The sequence below is a fragment of the Toxorhynchites rutilus genome, chromosome 2, assembly GCF_029784135.1.
Source record: "Toxorhynchites rutilus septentrionalis strain SRP chromosome 2, ASM2978413v1, whole genome shotgun sequence".
NCBI lineage: Eukaryota > Metazoa > Arthropoda > Insecta > Diptera > Culicidae > Toxorhynchites > Toxorhynchites rutilus.
The window spans coordinates 158,364,056-158,374,918 of record NC_073745.1 but is presented as its reverse complement, the minus strand read 5'-3'; positions in this window follow the sequence as shown (position 1 = coordinate 158,374,918).

Here is a 10,863-nt window from a genome sequence, read left to right as displayed (position 1 = left end):
TTTGATAGCTGCAACTAGCTCATCGTTCGTCACATCTCTGCGTTCGATGCTATCCTCATCCTCTCCATATGGCGTGGGTGGCCAGGTCGTTGGGTCGTGCTGCGGAAATAACCCTTCCACGATAATTTTTAATTTTTCGGGACACATTTCGGAAGGTGTCGTTGGGCCCCTGAGCTTCGCCATCACCATTCGGTAAGCATTGCCCCATGGATTGACGTCCACGTCCCGACATAACTCCCTGAAGCAATTAGATTTGCTCCGCTTAATCGCCCGTTTAAGAGTGGATCTAGCCTCTCTGAATTCCACTCTCCGCTCTTCTCTGGTGTCTATGCTTGACCGTTGGAAACGTCTTCTGGCGCTAAGGCAGTTGGCCCGAAGCACGCCAAGTGCCTCGCTCCACCAATAGGCTGGAGGTCGCTTATACCTGGGTTCCCTTTTTCTTGGCATTGTTATATCACATGCTGTTGCTAGCGTTTCCGTCAGTTCATCCGCGTTCATGTTCAAGACATCGCTTTCCATGCGTAGTGCTTCGATGAAAAGGTCCTTGTCAAAGGTTTTTGTCTTCCACCTACGCGGGCATGTCCTATTTATCCGTACTGCCACGGAGATTCGTTGGCCAATGGTATAACGGATGGCTTGATGATCACTGTGGGTGTATCCTTCACATACCCTCCACCTCATTTTCGTCATTAACGAAGGACTGCAGAAAGTCAAGTCGATGATGGACTCTCGACCCTCTCGGCGGAAGGTACTAGTGGTGCCCTCGTTGCACAGGGTAACATCCAACTTGGCTAGAGCTTCTAGTAAACTAGTCCCTCTCGCGTTGGTGCATCTGCTTCCCCACTCTACTGCCCAAGCATTGAAATCCCCTCCTATAACGACTGGTTTTCGTTCGGCGAGCTCCTCGGTGAGGACATCCAGCATATAGTGGAACTGGTCCATCGTCCATCTGGGAGGTGCGTAGCAACTGCAGATAAAAATTCCGTTGATCTTTGTGATCACGAAACCCCCGCGAGACCTCGAAACTACCTCCTGAATGGGATATCGGCCCATGACCTGGATGGCGGCCATTCCTACTTTATCCGTCACCCAATTACCGTTACCGGGGGGAACGCGATACGGCTCCGCGATAATTGCGACATCACATTTTGTTTCTGTCGTTGACTGCCACAACAGTTGCTGTGTGATGTCACAATGGTTGAGATTAATTTGGGTTATCTCCATCACTGTTGGCTTGCCCTCGCCTGTTTGTACACAGGGCAATTAAAGCCTCCCGTCATATGGTCATTACTGTCCTCTTTTTCGCAGAGCATACACCTTGGTTTTCCCTTGCAGTCGCTGGCAAAGTGTCCCTCTATTCCGCATTTCCTGCATAGTTTGGATCTATCTGGCCCCAAGCAGCCTTTCGCCAGGTGGCCGAAGTTTAAACACTTGAAACATCGCTGCAGTTGCTTGGAAACAGGCGGAATGATTCTAAAACGACCCACAGCCCAGCAGACGTTTATACTCTCTAACTTCAGTAACTTGTTCGCTGCGTCCGTTGAGAGACGAATCGTTGCGGTCTGCGTCCCGCGATACGCCTTTCGTAGTCGGATTTTCATCGGAACTTTGCCCAGGATGTTTTCCTCCTCCAACTTCTGACGTAGGTCTATCTCGGTGGTGAACAGACTGAGGTTCCTGCATTCTATCGATGCCTCGGAGGATAAGGCCCTTACGTTCGCTCCATCGCCGAGAACCCTTTCTACAAGATCCTTGAATGCTGAGCTCCTGATTTCTGGGTCTCTCTTCAGCTCGAACAGCATTTCGCCGTTCTGGGTGCGCCTGGACTTCACCACGCTCTCCTCCAGTTTCTTGAGGCCAGGGTCCTCTCGCATTTTTTTAAAGAGATCAGCGTATGATACGTTGCCCTTCGCTTCGACGATGAGTGCATCGCCTTTGTCTCTCGCCCGCCGAGGATTAGGCTTCTTGTCTTTTGGCCCCTGCCACTTTTCATTCTCTTTCTTATTTTTTTCCACTATTTTCACTTTTCTCTCCCTCTCTTTTTCTTCGTTCCTTTGTTTTTGCTTGTTTCTTTTCGTAACCGTGCTCCAGTCGTTTCTCTTGCTATCGGTGCTGATCTGGTCATCGCTGTCACCCAGCTCTTCGCTGTCGCCCTGGGCGGCACTATCGTCTTGATCATCGTTGTCGTGATCGTCCTTGCGTTTTTTGAGCATTTCTTCTTCTGCTGGTGAATCCTTTTTTCTTTTTTCCGAACGGTTTCGACGAATCTTTGGCGTCACCTGTCCAGCTGCAGCTCTTTGCAACGCTTCTGCGAGTGCCTTCTCGGCGGTTTTCGTCCTTTCGACGAGTCCATCGTGCTCCTTCAAAGCTCGTCCCAAGAGAGATCTTATACCCGACATCCTGGTCTTGATCTCCTTATGCACGTTGGGTTTGTCCTGCACGAAGGTGTCGAGTTCTTTGACTCTCAACATGATCGTGCTCAGGATGCTATCTCCAGTCAGCCCTCCTTCCTGGGTTAAACTACCGCTGGACTTTGGCAGGAACAGGGGATTGATCCCCCGACTTTGCTGGGTCTCAGGTATTCCTCCATTACTGCCGCTAGGGCCTGGTGTTTCCACTTGTTTGAGTATTGGCGATCGCAGAAGCTTTTTACTACGAATGAACGCGTTGGCTTGGTCACCTGTATCCATCATACTCTCTCTTCGTTCTTCGTTGGTTTTGTAGGTTGTCTCCATTTTGGTTGGGTCCCAACTTCGGGCCGCTATCTCCGCTCGTTGTACATAGTCGCCTTTTTGTGATCCCATGGTTATCTATGCAAGCAGTGAGGCCATGCAGGGGTTGACACGGTCCTTCATGGGGACCGTGTTCAGAGCCGGATCAGCGCAAGTCAGGAATGTGACATCTGATGCCTAGTACCTAGTGCCAAGGCCTAGACGAGCATCGAACGTACCCGAAGACTTGCCAAGTTGTTACCGGGACGGGGGCAACCCTACTATTAACCCACACGCCATTTCAGGTAGGTGTCACCCTTCCTTACTCAGGGAGCAGAATAGCACGACTGTCGGCTTTTAGCATCGCATGTTATCCGTTTTCGTGTCTTGTCCGTTTTCCATGTCATACCAGTATGTCGTAATCAGGATCTTACTGGCGTCGATCCTGATGTGCTCGGCACTCCTCTCGTTGCTCCTGTACACGGTATTTCCCCCGTGCATTCTCCATAGGCTTTACCGCGCCCTTACTCGCGTTGTCACCCGATTAGTCGCCTTCTACGACAGGGACAGGGACGTAGACCCGAAGTGCTATTCTAGGCCGGCAGCTCTACGGCTCAGCTCTCTACTCTCTACTCTGTGCTCTCTCTACTCTCCCTACTCTCTAATCTCTCTACTCTCTCTACTCTCCATATTTTCTACTCTCTCTACTCTCTCTACTCTCTTTTTTTTTTTGGCAGACTTATCTCACTTCTTAACTAGGCGAACCTAGCCAGAATTTTCACCTGCCCCCGGGCTTCTGAATGCCAAAGGGGGACAAGGCTTTGCGGAATGCACGTATCTGCATGCTCGTGCTGTTTCAGTCCTGACCGAGAAATTGTCGGACAATCGCGCAGGTGCTAAGGATGACCGACTTTTGGATGCCGGCCAATTCCTTCTCCATATTCAACACCTTTAGCGCTTCCAGAAGTGTCTTCGGGACAATTCCAGTTCCAGAGAGAACGACTGGAACAATTCTTGGGACCTCCCTTAGCCCCCACAGTTCCTTGAGCTCCACGGCCAATGGTCGGTACTTGCAGATTTTGCGACCGTGGGTCTCCTCCAGATTCTGGTTCAGTGGAATAGCGACATCGATGATGGTGACTTTGCGGTCGCTCTTGTCGTAAACCATTATATCTGGCCGGTTGTGGTGGATCGAGAGGTCGGTCAGAACAGTGCGATCCCAGTACAGCTTGAAACGGTCATTTTCCAGGACAGGTGCAGGCAGGTACCGGTAGTTTGGTACGTTGTCTTCCAGTAGAGCACATTGGAGCGCCAGTTGTCGATGAACAATACGGGCCACGTTGTTGTGGCGCTCGGTGTAGGCTGCGTTGGCCAAAACGGGACAGCCTCCCATAATGTGCTCTATGTTTTCACCTGGTTGATGGCACATCCGGCAAATGTCATCAACGTCTTGATGCCAGACGTACCGCCTGCAGTTTCTCGTCGGCATTATCCTGTCCTGGATGGCTATCATGTCGGCTTCTACTACTGAAGAGAGTTCACCACGCGTTAGCCACAGATTAGATGCGGCCTTGTCGACGTGTGGCCGATCCAGTTGTTGGGGGTGGGCACCATGCACTGCCTTCTGCTTCCAAGCTGCAATCTTCTCCTCCACTGTCTTCAGATTGCAGTTTAGTTGGTACTCCGCTTGCGCCAAGTGCAGAGCGCTGTCTCCTCTCGGCGCAGACAGCCCGGTATAGCGCGTTTTGGTTGGCGCGTTCTGCGAAGTACTCGCGCAGTTGTCGTACCTGGGCAACACACAGTGCAGATATGTCGACTATTCCAAGTCCCCCTTCTTTGCGTAGCAGTGAAACTCTCTCCAATGCCGATTGAGGATGGTGCATTCCGGCCTCTTTAAATGCTTTCCTCATCCTCCTCTCAAGGTCCTCTAGGTCAGTTTTGCTCCATTTGACTACACCAAAACTGAAGGTCAGCAGGGGAACCGCGAATGTGTTGATCGCGCGTACCTTTTTCCCCGCGTTGAGGAAAGTCCTCAGGACACAGTTCACTCGACTCAAGAACTTGTCTCGCAGCTCCGTCTTGATGTCGGAATGGCGAATCCCGGTGAGCTGTCGGAATCCAAGATATTTATAGGATTCGCCACGAACCATGTCTCTTATGAACTCGCCGTCATAGACCTCGTAACCTCCGGATTCGGTAAGCTGCCCTTTCAGCAGATGGACACAGCGGCACTTGTCAAGGAAGAACTCCATGCAGATGTCCCTGCTTATGTCTTCGACAACCCGGATAGCTACACCTAGACGCTGACGTGAATCAGCGTAGACCTTGAGATCATCCATGTAGAAGGTATGGGTCACTTCTTCGTGGGCGCCGTCGCCATACCTTATTTTATAGCCATGACCATTTCTATTGAGCGTCCTACTGAGGGGGTTCAATGCCAGACAAAACCAAAGCGGGCTGAAAGAGTCGCCTTGGAATATCCCCCTCTTTATCTGCAGCGTTCTAGACTGCAACACATTTTCCCCATCACTGAGGTGCAGAGACGTACTCCACTGCCTCATCGCATGCTGCAGGAACCTAACGACGACGGGATCAATTTTGTAGAGCTCCAATACCCGGACGAGAAACGAGTGAGGTATGGAGTCATAAGCCTTCCTGTAACCGATGTAGGCCATACTTAGGTTCCGCTGGTTATATACCGCCTGGCCGACTATGGCTGCGTCGATGATGGCCTGGTTTTTGCAGCCATGCGTATTTTTCCTGCATCCTTGGTCATTTTTTGGCAGACTTATCTCACTTCTTAACTAGGCGAACCTAGCCAGAATTTTCACCTGCCCCCGGGCTTCTGAATGCCAAAGGGGGACTAGGCTCTGCGGAATGCACGTATCTGCATGCTCGTGCTGTTTTAGTCCTGACCGAGGAATTGTCGGACAATCGCGCAGGTGCTAAGGATGACCGACTTTTGGATGCCGGCCAATTCCTTCTCGATGTTCAACACCTTTAGCGCTTCCAGAAGTGTCTTCGGGATAATTCCAGTTCCAGAGAGAACGACTGGAACAATTCTTGGGACCTCCCTGAGCCCCCACAGTTCCTTGAGCTCCACGGCCAATGGTCGGTACTTGCAGATTTTGCGACCGTGGGTCTCCTCCAGATTCTGGTTCAGTGGAATAGCGACATCGATGATGGTGACTTTGCGGTCGCTCTTGTCGTAAACCATTATATCTGGGCGGTTGTGGTGGATCGAGAGGTCGGTCAGAACAGTGCGATCCCAGTACAGCTTGAAACGGTCATTTTCCAGGACAGGTGCAGGGAGGTACCGGTAGTTTGGTACGTTGTCTTCCAGTAGAGCACATTGGAGCGCCAGTTGTCGATGAACAATACGGGCCACGTTGTTGTGGCGCTCGGTGTAGGCTGCGTTGGCCAAAACGGGACAGCCTCCCATAATGTGCTCTATGTTTTCACCTGGTTGATGGCACATCCGGCAAATGTCATCAACGTCTTGATGCCAGACGTACCGCCTGCAGTTTCTCATCGGCATTATCCTGTCCTGGATGGCTATCATGTCGGCTTCTACTACTGAAGAGAGTTCACCACGCGTTAGCCACAGATTAGATGCGGCCTTGTCGACGTGTGGCCGGTCCAGTTGATGAGGGTGGGCACCATGCACTGCCTTCTGCCTTCTGCTTCCAAGCTGCAATCTTCTCCTCCACTGTCTGCAGATTGCAGTTTAGTTGATACTCCGCTTGCGCCAAGTGCAGAGCGCTGTATCCTCTGTCAGCGGCGCAGACAGCCCGGTATAGCGCGTTTTGGTTGGCGCGTTCTGCGAAGTACTCGCGCAGTTGTCGTCTTGGTCTTGGTTTTTTTTTTTTTTTTTTTTTTTTATAGAGGTGAGGAACGCTCTACAAGCCTTATCTGGGAAGGGTTAACCCAGACGTCGAGTGGGGATCGCACCCACAAAAACCAAGCCCTCTACTCGTTGCCTTATTCCCCCTGGGACCACATCTAGGCGACTACTTCAGGGGGCGGCTGTGCTCATGCACTCTTCGAGTTTTCAACGCTGACTAGCGTCGTCCTTCCCTTTTTCTCAACATTTTTTCTCTCTATTCGCTTTTCATTCCACTGCGTTTATGTCCTCTTCGCAGGCATCTATTTACCCGTCGAGACGTGTACCGATTAGGAATTGCCCTCCAACTTGACGCGCAACCCGTCACAGTCACCCTCGCGGGATTTCTCACCTGTCGAGACGTGCACCGATTAGGAAGCGCCCTCCAACTTGACGCGCGCCCCGTCACAGTCACCCTCGCAGGATTTCTCTCCCAGCGGAGCGCCGATTAGGTAGTGCCCTCCAACATGACGCGCACTCCGTCACAGCTACTCTCGTGGGGTATGCACCATTTTGATCATGGTTTCATCCTTGATGCTCGCTCCTTCGAGCGTTCGCGGTGTTCTTCCATCCAAGCCACGATCAGGCGTTGTCAGGCAGGCATTTTTCAGTCATTCGCGGCAGTATCCGATTACCTGTCGAGTACTACAGTCGTCTCGATTGTTCATCTCCTATGGTCAGGCGTTATCCGCATGCTGGTCGGTCCTCCACTTCCGCTGTAGCTCGGACATGATATGTACGATTGCACTGTTTACTGCGTTCCAGGTGCCCTCGTCACGACACATTTCCTCCACGATGTTCCCAGCATGAAGGGTAGGCAGCCCCTCGCGCACTGTGGGACATTCGAATACGATGTGTTCCGGTGTTTCCTCCACATTTTCACACTCCGGACAAAGAGGCGATCTTGCGTGTCCGAACCGGTGCAGATACTGCCTGAAGCAGCCATGACCAGACAAAAACTGCGTTAGATGGAAATTTACCTCTCCGTGTTTCCTGTTCACCCAGCCCATTAGTGTCGGTATGAGCCTGTGCGTCCACCTGCCGTTTTGCGCCGCACTCCACTCTTGCTGCCACCTAGCCATCGACTCCGCCCTCATTAGCTTCCGGATTCCTCTGGTTCCCCTCCTCCTATAGCACTCGCTGTCCTCCGCCAAGATGATGTCTATGGGGACCAACCTGGCTATGACGTAGACCGCTTCTGTTGACACGGTTCTGTACGCACTCGCGACTCGCATCGCCATGAGCCGGTACGTACTATTCAGCCTCTTCGTGTTCCGCTGAGTTTCTAACGCCGCGATCCAGGCTGGACCACCGTAACGTACTGTCGATGAGGAGACACTAGCCAAGAGGTGCCTCTTGCTGCTGCTTGGGCCAAAGTTGTTGGGCATGATTCGTGTCAGTGCATTGATTGCCTTCGTTGCTTTTTTACAAGCGTAGTCGACGTGACTGTTGAAGTTCAGTCGATCGTCGATCTGCACCCCCAGGTATTTTAGGTCTCGCTTCGAGGTTATCGAGTGCTCTCCAATTGTGATTTCTGCACGTTGCACCGCCCTGCGGTTGCTGACAATCAGCATTTCCGTCTTGTGGTGGGCTATCTGCAGTTTCACACTTTGCATCCACCTTCCGATCATGTCTATCGACTCGGTCGCGAGCATTTCGACCCGTTCCAAAGATTCCCCTGTCGCGAGAATAACGATGTCATCCGCGAAGCCAATGATCTCCACACCTCTGGGCAGATTCAGTTTTAGTACACCATCGTACATACTGTTCCAGAGCGATGGGCCCAGGATAGAGCCCTGCGGAACTCCCGCCGTAGTTTTAATCTGCGCCTGGCCCGTGTTTGTCTCGTACACCAGCACACGGTTCTCGAAGTAGCTTCTCAGTATTCTACACAGGTAGTCTGGGACTTTCATCGTGTGGAGCGCAGTCGCGATGGCCTCCCAGCTGGCACTATTGAACGCGTTCTTAACGTCGATCGTTATCGCTGCGCAGTATCGATTTCCTCTGAGCTTCTGTTTGGATGCTCTGTTGGCTCTTTCGACCACTATGCGAATGGCATCTACCGTGGATCTCCCTTTCCGAAATCCGAATTGATTATCGGACAGTCCACGAACTCCCTCCGTGCATTCCGTCAGCCTATTAAGGATGATTCTCTCCAAAAGTTTCCCAAGAGTGTCCAACAGGCATATGGGTCTATACGATGCTGGACCACCCGGCGTCTTTCCTGGCTTGGGCAGTAGTACTAGCTGTTGTACCTTCCATCGATCCGGAAAGTAGCATTCGTCTAGACACTTCTGCATGGCTGTCCTGAACATATCAGGGAATGCTAGGACTGCCGCTTTCAAAGCTACGTTGGGGATTCCATCTGGGCCAGGCGCTTTCTTCGTTTTTAGGCGTTTGATAGCTGCAACTAGCTCATCGTTCGTCACATCTCTGCGTTCGATGCTATCCTCATCCTCTCCATATGGCGTGGGTGGCTAGGTCGTTGGGTCGTGCTGCGGAAATAACCCTTCCACGATAATTTTTAATTTTTCGGGACACATTTCGGAAGGTGTCGTTGGGCCCCTGAGCTTCGCCATCACCATTCGGTAAGCATTGCCCCATGGATTGACGTCCACGTCCCGACATAACTCCCTGAAGCAATTAGATTTGCTCCGCTCAATCGCCCGTTTAAGAGTGGATCTAGCCTCTCTGAATTCCACTCTCCGCTCTTCTCTGGTGTCTATGCTTGACCGTTGGAAACGTCTTCTGGCGCTAAGGCAGTTGGCCCGAAGCACGCCAAGTGCCTCGCTCCACCAATAGGCTGGAGGTCGCTTATACCTGGGTTCCCTTTTTCTTGGCATTGTTATATCACATGCTGTTGCTAGCGTTTCCGTCAGTTCATCCGCGTTCATGTTCAAGACATCGCTTTCCACGCGTAGTGCTTCGATGAAAAGGTCCTTGTCAAAGGTTTTTGTCTTCCACCTGCGCGGGCATGTCCTATTTATCCGTACTGCCACGGAGTTTCGTTGGCCAATGGTATAACGGATGGCTTGATGATCACTGTGGGTGTATCCTTCACATACCCTCCACCTCATTTTCGTCATTAACGAAGGACTGCAGAAAGTCAAGTCGATGATGGACTCTCGACCCTCTCGGCGGAAGGTACTAGTGGTGCCCTCGTTGCACAGGGTAACATCCAACTTGGCTAGAGCTTCTAGTAAACTAGTCCCTCTCGCGTTGGTGCATCTGCTTCCCCACTCTACTGCCCAAGCATTGAAATCCCCTCCTATAACGACTGGTTTTCGTTCGGCGAGCTCCTCGGTGAGGACATCCAGCATATAGTGGAACTGGTCCATCGTCCATCTGGGAGGTGCGTAGCAACTGCAGATATAAATTCCGTTGATCTTTGTGATCACGAAACCTTCGCGAGATCTCGAGACTACCTCCTGAATGGGATATCGGCCCATGACCTGGATGGCGGCCATTCGCACTTTATCCGTCACCCAATTGCCGTTACCGGGGGGAACGCGATACGGCTCCGCGATAATTGCGACATCACATTTTGTTTCTGTTGTTGACTGCCACAACAGTTGCTGTGCGATGTCACAATGGTTGAGATTAATTTGGGTTATCTCCATCACTGTTGGCTTGCCCTCGCCTGTTTGTACACAGGGCAATTAAAGCCTCCCGTCATATGGTCATTACTGTCCTCTTTTTCGCAGAGCATACACCTTGGTTTTCCCTTGCAGTCGCTGGCAAAGTGTCCCTCTATTCCGCATTTCCTGCATAGTTTGGATCTATCTGGCCCCAAGCAGCCTTTCGCCAGGTGGCCGAAGTTTAAACACTTGAAACATCGCTCCAGTTGCTTGGGAACAGGCGAAATGATTCTAAAACGACCCACAGCCCAGCAGACGTTTATACTCTCTAACTTCAGCAACTTGTTCGCTGCGTCCGTTGAGAGACGAATCGTTGCGGTCTGCGTCCCGCGATACGCCTTTCGTAGTCGGATTTTCATCGGAACTTTGCCCAGGATGTTTTCCTCCTCCAACTTCTGACGTAGGTCTATCTCGGTGGTGAACAGACTGAGGTTCCTGCATTCTATCGATGCCTCGGAGGATAAGGCCCTTACGTTCGCTCCATCGCCGAGAACCCTTTCTACAAGATCCTTGAATGCTGAGTTCCTGATTTCTGGGTCTCTCTTCAGCTCGAACAGCATTTCGCCGTTCTGGGTGCGCCTGGACTTCACCACGCTCTCCTCCAGTTTCTTGAGGCCAGGGTCCTCTCGCA